At 38.3% G+C, this 15,529-nt stretch overlaps 1 protein-coding gene and 1 pseudogene across 17 annotated transcripts in view; one reads left to right on the top strand and one right to left on the bottom strand.

Annotated features, from left to right (window-relative positions):
• RAB9B (RAB9B, member RAS oncogene family) overlaps window positions 1-15,529 on the top strand; it is an 85,405-nt gene that overhangs the window by 43,193 nt on the left and 26,683 nt on the right. The window lies entirely within an intron of this gene.
• LOC100395934 (methylmalonic aciduria (cobalamin deficiency) cblD type, with homocystinuria pseudogene) lies at window positions 4,631-5,923 on the bottom strand (annotated as a pseudogene).

Genomic DNA, 15,529 nt, shown 5'->3' with positions numbered 1-15,529 from the left:
ACTATGTTGAATTGGCTAGCACCAGCCCAAATAAAGTAAGCAATAGTACCTTACCTTTAAAGAATTCAACTTTCAGTCTGTGTCATTATCTTTTTGTATACTTTGGAGAAATGTCTATTCAGATCTTTTAATCAGCAAAGGAACACTGATCCAGTAAGGACAGATCTTGAGGTTCCTGGTGTGTGTGTTTTTTTTTAAGATAATCCAGAAATCTAGATTTTTTAAAAGTCAGCTTTCCTAATTTTTAACTGACAATTTAAAAATATGTAAGGATACTCAGACCAAGCAAAGCAAATCTCTAGGATAACAGTTTGCAACATCTCTTTCTCCTGCAACAGTCCCAAGGACTGTTTTAATAAATATGGGATTCAAAATTAAAAGCTACTTGCTCTGATGAAGTTCAAGTGACATTAGTGATGGCCCAGGATCTTCAGTCTGTCTGACTCAGCAATCTGAAGACCCAGGCTTCCTTTTGGGCAGGGACCAAGTCTTCTGCACCTTTGTATCTCCATGAGTGAGTATATTTCCCAGGAGAAGCTGGTGCTCAATCAACACAAGATAAGTAAACAGGTTTGTGCTTTGGCCCTGCCACAGCACAGCTATATGAACTTGGGTAAATCAGTTAGCTTCTTTGGGTGTTCATTTCATCATCTATAAAATGAGAATTATGAGTCTCTACTTTGGTGAAAGTGGTCTTTTTTCAAAGGTGACTGAATAATGAAATGTTTACGTTCTCCAAGAAGAGGTTTTTGAGCATACACTGCATTAACTGCAGCCCAGAGATCCTCAGATTTCAAGAAACCCAATGCCATGCTAAAAAGAACTCTTATGAAAATCAGCCTCAGAATAATTTGACACAGACTGAAAGTTGAAGTGTTTCAAATTGAACATAAATTAGGGTAAATTGGATGATTAAGGCTAAGTCCACAACTTTGCCTTCATTCACTATTCAAAACCCTCTGCCTAATTAATATGATAAAATGTGAACATTTTTGATATTTAAAATGCCATAAATTGTGGCAATTGTGAGGGGCAAGTGTCAAGATGGAAAGATGAGTGAGTTGTAAACCAGATGCAATGTCCTCCAAAATTACCACACTCATGTTGCTGCGGAGCCTTGTTAAAATACGAATTCCCAGGCACCAAGCCTCAAAATTATGATTTAGTAGGTCGGGGTGGATAGAATTTGTTTTATCCGTATTTCCCAAGGCCCCCTGATTCATATGATCAGGCAAGTTTAGGAAACTCTGAAAAGGACTTGATTTCTCATCTTGAGTCTAGGCTAGTAACATAAATTTATAGAAGTTCTCTCAGTTTCCTTGTCTGTAATAAAATGCGAATCTGAATTATCAGATTTAGCTTTGATTACCATGTTTTAAGTTTCCTTTAAGATCTAAAAAATCTATATACTGTGTTCATAAATCACATATCTGAAAAAATACTAGCACACTCATTCCCTCATCCCTTTTATTCCTACTATTTCAGAAGCCTCACATCTCTAAAAAAGGAAATCCCATTTTGATCAGTGTCATGTTCTTGAAGACCTCTATTTAGACTTTTAATATTTTTTTCAGAAAGACTGTACATTCAGAAAGTATAGTCCTAACTCCAGACATAAACTGGCAAGATTAAAGAAAATGACATTTATTAGACAACTTTAAACTTGTATTTTATTACTAAACCATAGACAATAAAGAATATTACTGGTTACATTAAAAATTTTTTATTTTGTAAATATATTACATAATGTGGAAATTTTGACTGTGACAGAAGTTTCAGTATGTTAAATATAAACATTTTAAGCATCTCATAATGTTAAGACCATGTTTTGACATGTTTTTATTATTTTCTTTTAATATACCATGAGCTTATAAAATAACAGTGATGAGCTAGGCATATTTGGAACTCCAAGAGTCTCTCTATCCAGTTAGATACTGGAAACTTTCTTCCTCTTATCCAAAGCTAATTGTTTCACTCATGCTCTTATCCCATTACTTCTAGGACCCTTATCCAAGATTTATCGCAGTGTCTCCTTTTTTAGGATCTCACCTATATAACTTTTTCTTCTTGATCTTTTTCAAGCAATCCTCTTTCTCCTCCAGTCCTCTAACTGGGGTTTTCCCAAGGATTCAGTTATAGCCAGTGCTCACAAACTCAGGTTCTCACAGAGCCAGGCAGTAGACATAAATGACTCAGCATTGCATCTGCTGGTGGTTTCTACTCATATGTCTCACCTTCATTTAATACATGTACAAAGAAACTCAGCAACTTTTTTTTTTTTTTTTTTTTTTGAAATGGAGTTTAGCTCTTGTTATCAGGCTGGAGTGCAATGGCCCGATCTCGGTTCACCACAACCTCCGCCTCCTGGGTTCAAGCAATTCTCTGCCTCAGCCTCCCTAGTAGCTGGGACTACAGGGGTATGCCACCATGCCCAGCTAAATTTTTTTGTATTTTTAGTAGAGACGGGATTTCACCATGTTGACCAGGATAGTCTCGATCTCTTGACCTCGTCATCTACCCGCCTCGACCTCCCAAAGTGCTGGGATTATAGGCATGAACCACCATGCCCGGCCGCCCAGCAACTTCTTTTGAAGCAGTTCTCACTCCACTCCTGCTTTATATATATTTTTTGTCAATGACATAATAATTATCCTAATCCATCAGTCTAGGATGACTGAAGAGTCCTGATAGAATAGTCAGTAAAGGGTTGAGCTAGTGACATCAGCATGATAGTGATACTGCCACAGATCTAGTCAGGATCCAGGATGAGGCAGGAAACAACCGTCATAGTAATGGGCAATATCAGGTCCGTGTAAGTCATGGCAGCAAAGCATGATTACGTGGGATTTAGGTAAGTTATATAATACTAAAAAGGTGCCCCAAAGCCAGGGGAGGCTCAAGCATGTCTGTTAATTAGCACCAAGAAAAGCTCTAAGGAAATAGTTGCTTCAACTAAGTTATGCAGTTATATTTCAATTAGGGCAGTTCAGGACTGCTGGCTCACTTAAATCCCAGAGAAGGACCCTTCAGTGAATGATTATGACTTTTCTGGTCATGAACTCCTTTGAGAATCTGACGAAAGCTGTAGAATATAAAAATACAGATATTAATGTATTCATAAATTATTATTTGGAGTTGTAGACGTTTTATGAATCACTTGATCCTATTCATAGACCCCAAACTAAAAACCTCTGCCACAGGCCTTAAAAGACCTTGGCTAAATAGAGCAATGCTGAATCTCCTTGGGAGTAGGAAGAGTCGAGGAAGGAATACTCCTTGCTTAGATGACTGAGCTTACTATCACAAGTTCCTATGTCTTCCATGTTCTCTCTCCTGATAGATTCTGTTAAGGTGGACTGCCAAATATATTAAGGGAAACCCTCATGCCTGGTATTTTCAAGTTTTCTCTTTGGCGAATATTATTAATTGACCATAAATCTTATGATTTATGTACGAACTCTCAATTCTACTTCATATGGTCTATATGTCTATTGTCATGTCAGTACCATGCTATCTTGATTACTGTAGCTTTGTAGTAAGCCTTGAAATCAAGAAGTATGAGTCCTACGATTTTGTTTTTCTTTCTTAGAAGTGTTTTAACTAATTTGGTCCCTTGTATTTTCATATAAATTTTAGGTTCAGCTTGTCAATTTCTGTTTTTAAAAAAAGGGGGCAGATGTGATTTTCATAGGGATGTGTACAATCCATAGATCAGTTGGGGGAGTACTACCATCTTAGCAATATTAAACCTCCCAACCTATAAACATGGGCTGTCTTTCCATTTATTTAGATCTTTCTCTAATTTCTTTCAATGATGTGTTGTTGCTTTCTGTGTACACATCTTGAACTTTTGTCAAATTTATTTCTAAGTGTTTCATTCCTTTTCACGCTGTTATAAATGGAATTGTTTTCTTTATTTTTCTCTTGAATTGTTCATTACTAATCTATGGAAGCACAATTTATTTTTATATTTTGGCTTTTATTCTAAAACCTTTCTGAACTCACTTATTAGTTTTAATAGTTTTTTAAATAAATGTTATTGCTTATATTTGAGGTATGAAACATGATGTTATGGGATATGGATAGACAGAAAAACAGTTATTATAGTGAAGCAAATTAACATACCTATCATCTCATGTAGTTACTCTTATGTTTGTGTGACAAGAGCAACTAAAATCTATTTATTTAATAAAAACTCTAATACAATACAATTTTATTAACTATAGTTTTTATGTTGTATATTCACTATCTCAAGTTGTTCATCCTACATGTCTGCTACTTTGTATCCTTTTAATTATATCTCCCCACCTCTGGTAACCACTGTTTTATTCTCTATCACTATATATTTGACCTTTTAAAAAAAGATTTCACATATAAGTGAGATTACGCAATATTTTTTCTTTCTATGTCTGGCTTCTTTCACTTAGCATAATGTACTCCAGTACCATCCATATTGTAGCAAATGGCAGAGTCTCTTTTTTATGGCTGAATAGTACTCCATTGTGTATGTGTACCACATTTTCTTTGCTCATTTATCTATTGATAGACACTTAGGTTGTTTCCATATTTTGGCTATTACAAAAGATGCTGCAATGAACATGAAAGTGTAGATATCTTTCTGATGTGATGGTTTTTTTTTTACTGTAACCAAATGTGTGATTTATTTTTGGAAGAAAATAATTAAAACTGAGCCATTTTCCAATAAAGGGGAAAAAATAACAATAACAGATCATACCCTGGTTTCAAGCTAATTACCACATCCAATACAATGTGGATGTGCTCAACATGTATTCAACGATATAATAATGAACATTTGCAATTTTAAAATCCCAATTCACTTGCCAACATTGTAAATTAATAAATGCTGAAATAAATACTTAGAAATAAGTATATTTTAAAAACTTCAGTTTGACAGTGTTTTACAGATCAACCCAAATACTGCATACAAATGGTACAGCAAATAAATGGATATTTCTGCTAATTTCCACTCAATTTCTTCATAATATGGCTCTCTGGTGTTGCATTAGTGAAGATACTTCTCACAAATACATGGGTACCCCAAAGACTGTGACGAATCACGTTACAGCATCCAAGGTCATCAACAGAGAATCCTAAATGTCGGTAACGTTCATCGGTTTCAAAAAGAGTGTTGTTTGTATATGGTCCAAAAAATGCCAAACCAGATGATGGGTCAATAAAGTCAGCCCAATAGCCCTCAGCTCGAAGAGCAAAACAAATTTCCTTAGCAACATTGATGAACTTTTCTAAGAGCACTTCTCTTTCAATTTCTACTTCTTCACTCCAAACAGTCATATCGTTCTTAGTTTTTTGTGTTACAGTCAGAATCATTAGTTTGCTGTTAGCTACTTCTGGAAACAGTGATTCAAAATCTTTTCGCAGCAATTCTGGACATGTTTGTATTGTGCACTCTACTCTGGCACTTTCAAAGTGAGTTTCTGCACTGTTAATTTCTTGTTCAACAGGTGCATCATTACCCTGAAATTCATTCATGTACTGTGCCATCACAAACTCATGTCTTTCACTTGATAAAGGTTCTGCTAGAACACCAGGCAAAGTTTTATGAACCAGGCTTTTCTTCTGTGAAGCAGTACCATTGAGGTGACAATCAAAACCTATGTTCCCAGGAAACTGGAACCTCTGATCTTGAGGTCCAAATGGTCCCATAGTTTCATCAGGCCACACTGTTCGAGAGCATATATCTGGGGTTGCAGTGGCCACATGAGACTCGTCTGAACCTGACGATCCTGCAGTTGAAAAGGCTCTGGGATTGACAACCCTTTTAACTAAAGAGCAAAATCCTGGGAGATAGGAAACCAGTCTGACTTTGTTGCAAAGCACATTGGCCATCTCAAATGGAGAGGACAGTTCACAAATTAGCTTTCCTTTGGTAAAGTTATTCCAGTCACCACCTCTGCCTCCATCTGTCCTCGATGTGATGATTTCATCTCCCTTGAGTTAATACCCAGGAGTAGGATTGTTAGGTCATATGGTAGTTCTGTTTTTAATTTCTTTAGGAATCTCTGTACCGATTCTCATAATGGCTGCACCAACCAATATTCTCACCAATAGTATACAGGGTTCTCCTTTCTTCACACTCTCACCAAGATTTGTTATCTCTCATCTTTTTTATTATAGACATCCTAGTGAGTATGAGGTAATATCTCATAGTGTTTTGTATTTGCAGTGCTTTGATGATTAGTGATGTTGAGCAATTTTTTATATATCTGTTGGCCATTTTTATGTTTTTTTATTAGACTTTAAGTTCTGGGGTACATGTGCAGATTGTGCAGGATTGTTACATAGGTATACACACGCCATGGTGGTTTGCTGCATCCCATCCCCCAATCATTTACATTAGGCATTTTATGTTTTCTTATGAGAAATGTCTATTCTTCTTTGGAGAAATGTCTGTTCGGGTTTGTTACAAGATTTAGTCATTTTTAATAGGTTTCTTAGGATTTTCTATATTTAAGAACATGTAATCTGTAAATAAAGACAGTTTTACTTCTTCCTTTCCAATCTGGATGCCTTTTACTTCATTTTCTTGCTTAATGGCCCTGGCTACAAACTTCAATACAATGTTAAATTGGAGACAAGAGTGGACATATTTGTCTTGTTCCTGATCCCAAATGAAAAGAATCTAGTCTTTTATCCTTAAGTGTGATGCTAACTGTGGGTTTTTCATATATGTCCTTTAACAGATTGAGGAATTTCTTTTATGCTTCTAGTTTGTGATTTTTTTATCAAGGAAAAGGTGCTAGATTTTGCCAACTACTTTTTTCGTGCCTACTGAAATGATTAATGCCACCTATAGACATCTCACTCCTGAGCTTTTCCTTTTATGTTTTTATGTCAATTTATTGTTTTCACCCATTGTTATCATTGCCACAGGCAACTTCAATGTTAAACAATTGCTACTAGTTGTTTTAGATAAATGCTCCGAGGAAAAGTCAGGTGAATTAAAGGGAAACTCTTTGACTGGGGGTTTCCAGGAAACTCCCAGACCAGTCAAATAATGACAATTCTCTGGGGATGAGGCTTTGGAAGTGTTCCAGTCCCATTCTGACGACTCCAGTGCCTGCAAGACTGCTGGTTTTCAGTGTGATTGTGAGTTACTAGTTTTCAAGGTTACCATAGAAATGAGGAGAGAGAATGGAAATAGAATTAGTTAAAGTGCAAGAAAGTTCCCTGGTTTTACTGAGATTCAGATGATTTTCTCTAATAAATGCTCTGTGAATTGATGCAAGTCCTAAATCCTTGGTTAATTTCTTTTTTTTTCCTCCCCAACTCCCCCCCACCACTGTACCTCCCATATTCCCCCCAATAGACCCCAGTGTGTGGTGCTCCCTTCCCTGTGTCCATGTGTTCTCATTGTTCATCACCTGCCTATGAGTGAGAATATGCGGTATTTCATCTTCTGTTCCTGTGTCAGTTTGCTGAGAATGATGTTCTCCAGATTCATCCATGTCCCTACAAAGGACACGAACTCATCATTTTTGATTGCTGCATAACATTCCATGGTGTATATGTGCCACATTTTCCCAGTCCAGTCTATCATCGATGGGCATTTGGGTTGGTTCCAGGTCTTTGCTATTGTAAACAGCACTGCAATGAACATTCCTGTGCATGTGTCCTTATAGTAGAACGATTTATAGTCCTTTGGATATATACCCAGTAATGGGATTGCTGGGTCAAATGGAATTTCTATTTCTAGGTCCTTGAGGAATCGCCACACTGTCTTCCACAATGGTTGAACTAATTTACACTCCCACCAACAGTGTAAAAGTGTTCCTATTTCTCCACATCCTCCCCAGCATCTGTTGTCTCCAGATTTTTTAATGATCGCCATTCTAACTGGCGTGAGATGGTATCTCAATGTAGTTTTGATTTGCATTTCTCTGATGACCAGTGATGATGAGCATTTTTTTCTTATGTTTGTTGGCCTCTTGTATGTCTTCTTTTGTAAAGTGTCTGTTCATATCCTTTGCCCATTTTTGAATGGGCTTGTTTTTTCTTGTAAATCTGTTTTAGTTCTTTGTAAATTCTGGATATCGGCCCTTTGTCAGATGGGTAAACTGCAACAATGTTTTCCCGTTCTGTTGGTTGCCGATTCACGCTAGTGACTGTTTCTTTTGCCGTGCAGAAGCTGTGGAGTTTGATTAGATCCCATTTGTCTATTTTGGCTTTTGTTGCTAATGCTTTTGGTGTTTTGTTCATGAAGTCCTTGCCTACTCCTATGTCCTGAATGGTTTTGCCTAGATTTTCTTCTAGGGTTTTTATGGTGCCAGGTCTTATGTTTAAGTCTTTAATCCATCTGGAGTTAATTTTAGTGCAAGGTGTCAGGAAGGGGTCCAGTTTCTGCTTTCTGCACATGGCTAGCCAGTTTTCCCACCACCATTTATTAAACAGGGAATCCTTTCCCCATTGCTTGTTTTTGTCAGGTTTATCAAAGATTGTATGGTTGTAGATATGTTGTGTTGCCTCGGATGCCTCGGTTCTGTTCCATTGGTCTATATCTCTGTTTTGGTACCAGTACCATGCTGTTTTGATTACTGTAGCCTTGTAGTATAGTTTGAAGTCCAGTAGTGTGATGCCTCCTGCTGTGTTCTTTTTGCTTAGAATTGACTTGGCTACACAGGCTCTCTTTTGGTTCCATATGAAGTTTAAGGTTGTTTTTTCCAGTTCTGTGAAGAAGGTTATTGGTAGCTTGATGGGGATAGCATTGAATCTGTAAATTACTTTGGGCAGTATGGCCATTATCACGATATTGATTCTTCCTAACCATGAACATGAAATGTTTCTCCATCTGTTTGTGTCCTCTCTTATTTCGTTGAGCAGTGGTTTGTAGTTTTCCTTGAAGAGGTACTTTATGTTCCATGTTAGTTGTATTCCTAGGTATTTTATTCTCTTTGTAGCGATTGTGAATGGCAGTTCATTCTTGATTTGGCTCTCTTTAAGTCTGCTATAGGTGTATAGGAATGCTTGTGATTTTTGCACATTGATTTTGTATCCTGAGACTTTGCTGAAGTTGCTTATTAGTTTCAGGAGTTTTTGGGCTGAGACGACGGGGTCTTCTAGATATACTATCATGTTGTCTGTAAATAGAGACAATTTGGCTTCCTCCTTTCCTATTTGAATACCCTTTATTTCTTTTTCTGGCCTGATTACTCTGGTTAGAACTTCCAGTACTACATTGAATAGGAGTGGTGAGAGAGGGCATCCTTGTCTAGTGCCAGATTTCAAAGGGAATGCTTCCAGTTTTTGCCCATTCAGTATGATATTGGCTGTTGGTTTGTCCTAAATAGCTTTTATTATTTTGAGATACGTTCCACTGATACCGAGTTTATTGAGGGTTTTTAGCATAAAGGGCTGTTGAATTTTGTCAAATGCCTTCTCTGCGTCAATTGAGATAATCATGTGGTTTTTGTTTTTGGTTCTGTTTATGTGGTGAATTACGTTTATAGACTTGCGTATGTTGAACCAGCCTTGCATCCCTGGGATGAATCCTGTTTGATTATGATGGATAAGCTTTTTGATGTGCTGTTGCAATTGGCTTGCCAGTATTTTATTGCAGATTTTTGTGTCTATGTTCATCGTGGATATTGGCCTGAAGTTTTCTTTTCTTGTTGAGTCTCTGCCGGGTTTTGGTATCAGGATGATGTTGGTCTCATAAAATGATTTGGGAAGGATTCCCTCTTTTTTGATTATTTGGAATAGTTTCAGAAGGAATTGTAACAGTTCCTCTTTGTGTGTCTGGTAGAATTTGGCTGTGAACCCATCTGGACCTGGGCTTTTTTGTGTGGTAGGCTATTAATTGCTTCCTCAACTTCCGATCTTGTTATTGGTCTATTCATAATTTTGACTTCTTCCTGATTTAGGCTTGGGAGGACACAAGTGTCCTGGAATTTATCCATTTCTTCCAGGTTTACTAGTTTATGTGCATAGAGTTGTTTGTAATATTCTCTGATGATGGTTTGAATTTCTGTGGAATCTGTGGTGATTTCCCCTTTATCGTTTTTTATTGCATCTATTTGGTTATTCTCTTTTCTTTTTTATTAATCTGGCTAGTCATCTGTCTATTTTGTTGATCTTTTCAAAAAACCAGCTCTTGGATTTATTGATTTTTTGAAGGACTTTTTATGTCTCTATCTCCTTCACTTCTGCTCTCATCTTAGTTATTTCTTGTCTTCTGCTAGGTTTTGAGTTTTTTTATCTTTCTCCTCTAGCTCTTTCAATTTTGACGATAGGGTGTCAATTTTGGATCTCTCCATTCTTCTCATGTGGGCACTTATAGCTATATATTTTCCTCTAGAGACTGCTTTAAATGTGTCCCAGAGATTCTGGTGTGTTGTGCCTTTGTTCTCGTTGGTTTTGAAGAACTTCTTTATTTCTGCCTTCATTTCATTGTTTATCCAATCAACATTCAAGAGCCATTTGTTCAGTTTCCATGAAGCTGTGAGGTTCTGAGTTAGTTTCTGAATTCTGAGTTCTACCTTGATTGCACTGTTGTCTGAGAGACTGTGTTATGATTTCCGTTCTTTTGCATTTGCTGAGGAGTGATTTACTTCCAATTATGTGGTCAATTTTAGAGTAGGTGTGATGTGGTCCTGAGAAGAATGTGTATCCTGTGTATTTGGGGTGGAGAGTTCTGTAAATGTCTATCAGGTTTGCTTGTTCCAGGTCTGAGTTCAAGTCCTGGATATCCTTGTTAATTTTCTGTCTGGTCTATTTGTCTAATATTGACAGTGGAGTGTTAAAGTCTCCCACTATTATTGTGTGGGAGTCTAAGTCTCTTTGTAAGTCATTAAGAACTTGCCTTATATATCTGGGTGCTCCTGTATTGGGTCCATATATATTTAGGATTGTTAGCTCTTCTTGTTGTATCGATCCTTTTGCCATTATGTAATGGTCCTCTTTGTCTCTTTTGATCTTTGTTGCTTTAAAGTCTATTTTATCAGAGATGAGAATTGCAACTCCTGCTTTTTTTTTTTTTTTTTTTTTTTTTTTTGCTATTTGCTTGGTAAATCTTCCTCCATCCCTTTATTTTGAGCCTTTGTGTATCCTTGCATGTGAGATGGGTTTCCTGGATACAGCACACTGATGGGTTTTGGCTTTTTATCCAATTTGCCAGTCTGTGTCTTTTGATTGGTGCATTTAGCCCATTTACATTTAGGGTTAATATTGTTATGTGTGAATTTGATACTGCCATTTTGATGCTAGCTGGCTGTTTTGTCCGTTAGTTGATGCAGATTCTTCATTTTGTTGATGCTCTTTAGCATTTGGTATGTTTTTGGAGTAGCTGGTACTGGTTGTTCCTTTCTATGTGTAGTGCCTCTTTCAGGAGCTCTTGTAAAGCAGGCCTGGTGGTGACAAAATCTCTGAGTACTTGCTTGTTCATGAAGGATTTTATTTTTCCTTCACTTACGAAGCTTAGTTTGACTGGATATGAAATTCTGGGTTGAAAGTTCTTTTCTTTAAGGATGTTGAATATTGGCCCCCACTTTCTTCTGGCTTGTAGGGTTTCTGCCGAGAGATCTGCTGTGAGTCTGATGGGCTTCCCTTTGTGGGTAACCCGACCTTTCTCTCTGGCTGCCCATAGCATTTTCTCCTGCATTTCAACCCTGGTGAATCTGACGATTATGTGCCTTAGGGTTGCTCTTTTTGAGGAATATCTTTGTGGTGTTCTCTGTATTTCCTGGATTTGAATATTGGCCTGCCTTGCTATGTTGGGGAAGTTTTCCTGGATAATATCCTGAAGAGTGTTTTCCAGCTTGGATTCATTCTCTTTGTCACATTCAGGTACACCTGTCAAACGTAGATTAGGTGTCTTCACATAGTCCCACATTTCTTGGAGACTGTTCATTCCTTTTTGTGCTTTCTTCTCTAATCTTGCCTTCTCGTTTTATTTCGTTGAGTTGATCTTCAACCTCTGGTATCCTTTCTTCTGCTTGGTCAATTTGGTTGCTGAAACTTGTGCATGCTTCGCGAAGTTCTCATGTTGTGTTTTTCAGTTCCATCAGTTCACTCATATTCCTCTCTAAGTTGTCCATTCTTGTTATTATTTCATCAAATCTTTTTTCAAGGTTCTTAGTTTCTTTGCGTTGACTTAGAACATGTTCTTTTAGCTCACAGAAGTTTCTCATTACCCACCTTCTAAAGTCTTATTCTGTCATTTCATCACACTCATTCTTCATCCAGCTTTGTTCCCTGGCTGGTGAGGAGTTGTGGTCCCTTGTAGGAAGCGAGGTGTTCTGGTTTCAGGTGTTTTCCTCCTTTTTGCGCTGGTTTCTTCCCATCTTTGTAGGTTTATCCACCTGTCATCTGTGTAGTTGCTGATTTTCAGATTGGGTCTCTGAGTGGACATCCAGATTGTTGATGATGAAGTTATTTCTGTTTCTTAGTTTTTCTTCTAACAGACTGGCCCCTCTGCTTTAGGACTGCTGAGGTTCACTCCAGGCCCTGCTTGCCTGGAGGTCACCTGCAGCAGCTGCAGAACATTAAGGGTTGCTACCAGTTTCTTCTTCTACTATCTTTGTCCCAGAATGATGCCCACTAAATGTCAGTCTGATCAGTCCTTTGTGAGGTGAGTCTTTGGATATATGGGGGTCAGGGAGCTGCTTGAAGGGATAGTCTGTTCTTTATAGGAGCTCAAGCGCTGAGCTGTCAGCTCTGTTGTTCATTCAGAGCTGCTAGGAATGTACGTTTAAGTCTGCTGCAGCAGAACTCATAAACCCCCTTTTTTTTTCTCCAGGTGCTTTGTCCCAGGGGTTAGGGCTTTATTTATGGTATCTGCCTTTTGTTTTTTGTTTGTTTGTCTGTTTTTTCCCCCAGGTTGTCCTGCTCAGCAAGGGGCAGCCTAGTCACTGCCTGTAGAAGTTTTGCTGAGCCTCTGCTGTGGGTTCCCCCCTGCTGTTGGCTCCGCCCTGCTTCTGTTTGTATTTCCCTGCAGTCCTGTTTATATGGGTGTGGTTAGAACTGCCACGGCAACGTTGGCCTGCCTCTGTAATGGCGGACTCTCTCTATTATGGCAGGTTGCCTCAGCAATGGCGGGCTGTGTCAGCAATGGCAGACTACCTCCATAGGGGTGGAGTGCCTCAGTAATGGTGGACGCCCCTCCCCCACAGAGCTGGATCCTCCTGGTTTTAGCTGTGCTTGCTGTGAAACTCTCAACCCCAAAAGTTTCCAATTGCTGTTTGTTTGTTTTTGTGGGCGTGGGACCCACCGAGCCTGATCACCTGGCTCCCTGCCTCAGAGCCCCTTCTTTTTTTTTAAGTTGAACGGTTGACTCTCTCCCAGATGTTCCAGTCACCTGCTGAAAGGGCACCGGGATCTGTGTGATTTCCCGTGCAGTGACCCACTGTGCTGACTGAAACAACGTGGCTGCCCGGGAATCTCCTGGCCTGCTTTATGTTTGAGTCCCGTTTAATCAGATGAATGGGCTAATCTGCCTTCCTGGATCTCGAATTGCCAGTTTAATAGGGCAACCAGACCAGTGTATTTTGTACGGAGAGCTGCTATGCTGCGGCTCCAGCCAAAACAGCCGCACCGGCCTAAACAGCCGCTCTGACAACCCGTGGGGCTCCTCCACCTGGGAATCTCCTGGTCTGTGGGCAATAAAGATCCATCTGGAAATATGGCATCCACTCACCCTCTGCACTTTCACTGGTAGCTGCAATCCTGAGCTGCTCCTAACAGTGCCATCTTCCTTTGACCCCCTTGCTTAATTTCTAAGTGAGGCTGATGTCGACCACTGTCTCAGATTACAGCTATCATTTTTTTAAAGCCTGCATTGCTTGTTCTAGTATGCTGGTTCTTGTATCTTGTGGTAGCATTTGGGGATAAAAGAGAGGGGGGGACAGTGGGTGCACCTGAAGTGTATCTGTAACTGTTGGCATCATCACCAATACTAATACCACACAATGTACAAGTTGAAAACAATGTCACATTTCCTGAAATTTGCTGTCTGATACCTTATAAGTGACCAATAAGGCATTGAGCTCATAACTCAGAATGCTAAAGACAGATCATCTCAAAAGAGAAATGTATTTGAAGGCCGCTGGTTATATCTTCTAAACCTTGAAGCTTTTCATTATTTTTGAAGACTGAGTTTTTTCATGAGCTTACTCATCATCAGTAATTTCAGTACCTCCAGGTGTCCTCCCCTGGTGATAACATAATATCAGTGATATTATGCTAAAGTTTGTTTTTATTTCAAAAAATGCTCGTGATATTTCTGTTCATGTTGGCCCTAGAAAACCTTCAAACAAATGCAGCAGAAGTGTATAGACAACATAAAATACTAACAAAAAGGTCATGACATACACTTTTCCTACAAACTGGAATGATTATGCAGTAAGAGCTATTTCAAAAGATAAAGCCTTTTATTACTTTATTTTACCTTTAACCGAAACTCATCAGAAAAATAGCTATTTCTACTTGCTCTTCACTTGGTCATATGTTGGCATGATTTCAGGGGGTAGAGGGTCATGATTATTTACAAAAATAGCTTTTGAAACTTTAAAGCATTATACAAGTTGTAATATAGGAAATTCTTCTTATGGAAGAATTAAATAACTCTTTGATGGGGATAGCATCTTTCTACCCTATCTAGAATTAAAACACAATAACTAATTAATGTAAGAAATTTATATTTGTACTGCTTTTCATTTTCCAAGGTACTTAGTGGACTTTGTCTCAGTTAGTTGCTCCCAGTAACATAATAATGATGTCAGAGTAGGTAATATTAGTCTCATTTTATAAATGAAGAAATTGCGACCAAGAAGGCAAGTGATTTAGCAGAGTTCTCATATATCCTATATAATGGACTTAGCCAGCACCAATACCCAGGCATGCTGACAACTGGTTCCATGAACTTTTCATGATGTCAACTGCCTCCTCCAAGTAGTTAATAGAAACCAATTTCACCCATATTCTATCCTAGCCCCTTTAATAAATTTGACTAACAATATCTATGAATCCCTCAGCATCCATTCCAGTCTCTGGCTTAATGTATTGTAGATTTGCTGTTTATCTACAGCATAGAATTTATACATAGTATTTCCTACTCTAGGAACTGAATGCTTGAGTGTTTAGATTATTGTACTGGCAGAAGACTGAATATATTTTCTTTGATGGGGAAGTAAAACCTTGTTTTTTTCAGCAAGTTTAAATTTTACAGTGAATTACGGGTCAATGAAAACACTTCCCATCTAAACAGAGCTGCTTCTTGTCTAAAGCACTCTTATGGTTTTCCAAAACAGCACTGCCCCAGCTTCCTCATTGTAATAATTGATGTTATTTGATGTTATTGATATCTTATACACATTATGGTGTTTAGATTTCCATCCACCAGATTATAAACTCAGGAGATCAGGTGCCATGCCTGTTTTTGTTCACCATCATACTCCTACATCCTAGAGCAGAGCAAGGCACAGAATAGGTACTCAAATTTGTTGATTAGATGGATGCATTAATTACTTATATGATGGGAAAAAACATGCTTAGCAGA

This window comes from Callithrix jacchus, chromosome X, assembly GCF_049354715.1.
Source record: "Callithrix jacchus isolate 240 chromosome X, calJac240_pri, whole genome shotgun sequence".
In the NCBI taxonomy this organism is placed as follows: Eukaryota; Metazoa; Chordata; class Mammalia; order Primates; family Cebidae; genus Callithrix; species Callithrix jacchus.
The sequence above is the reverse complement of the archived record's forward strand: the minus strand, read 5'-3'. Positions and strand labels throughout refer to the sequence as shown.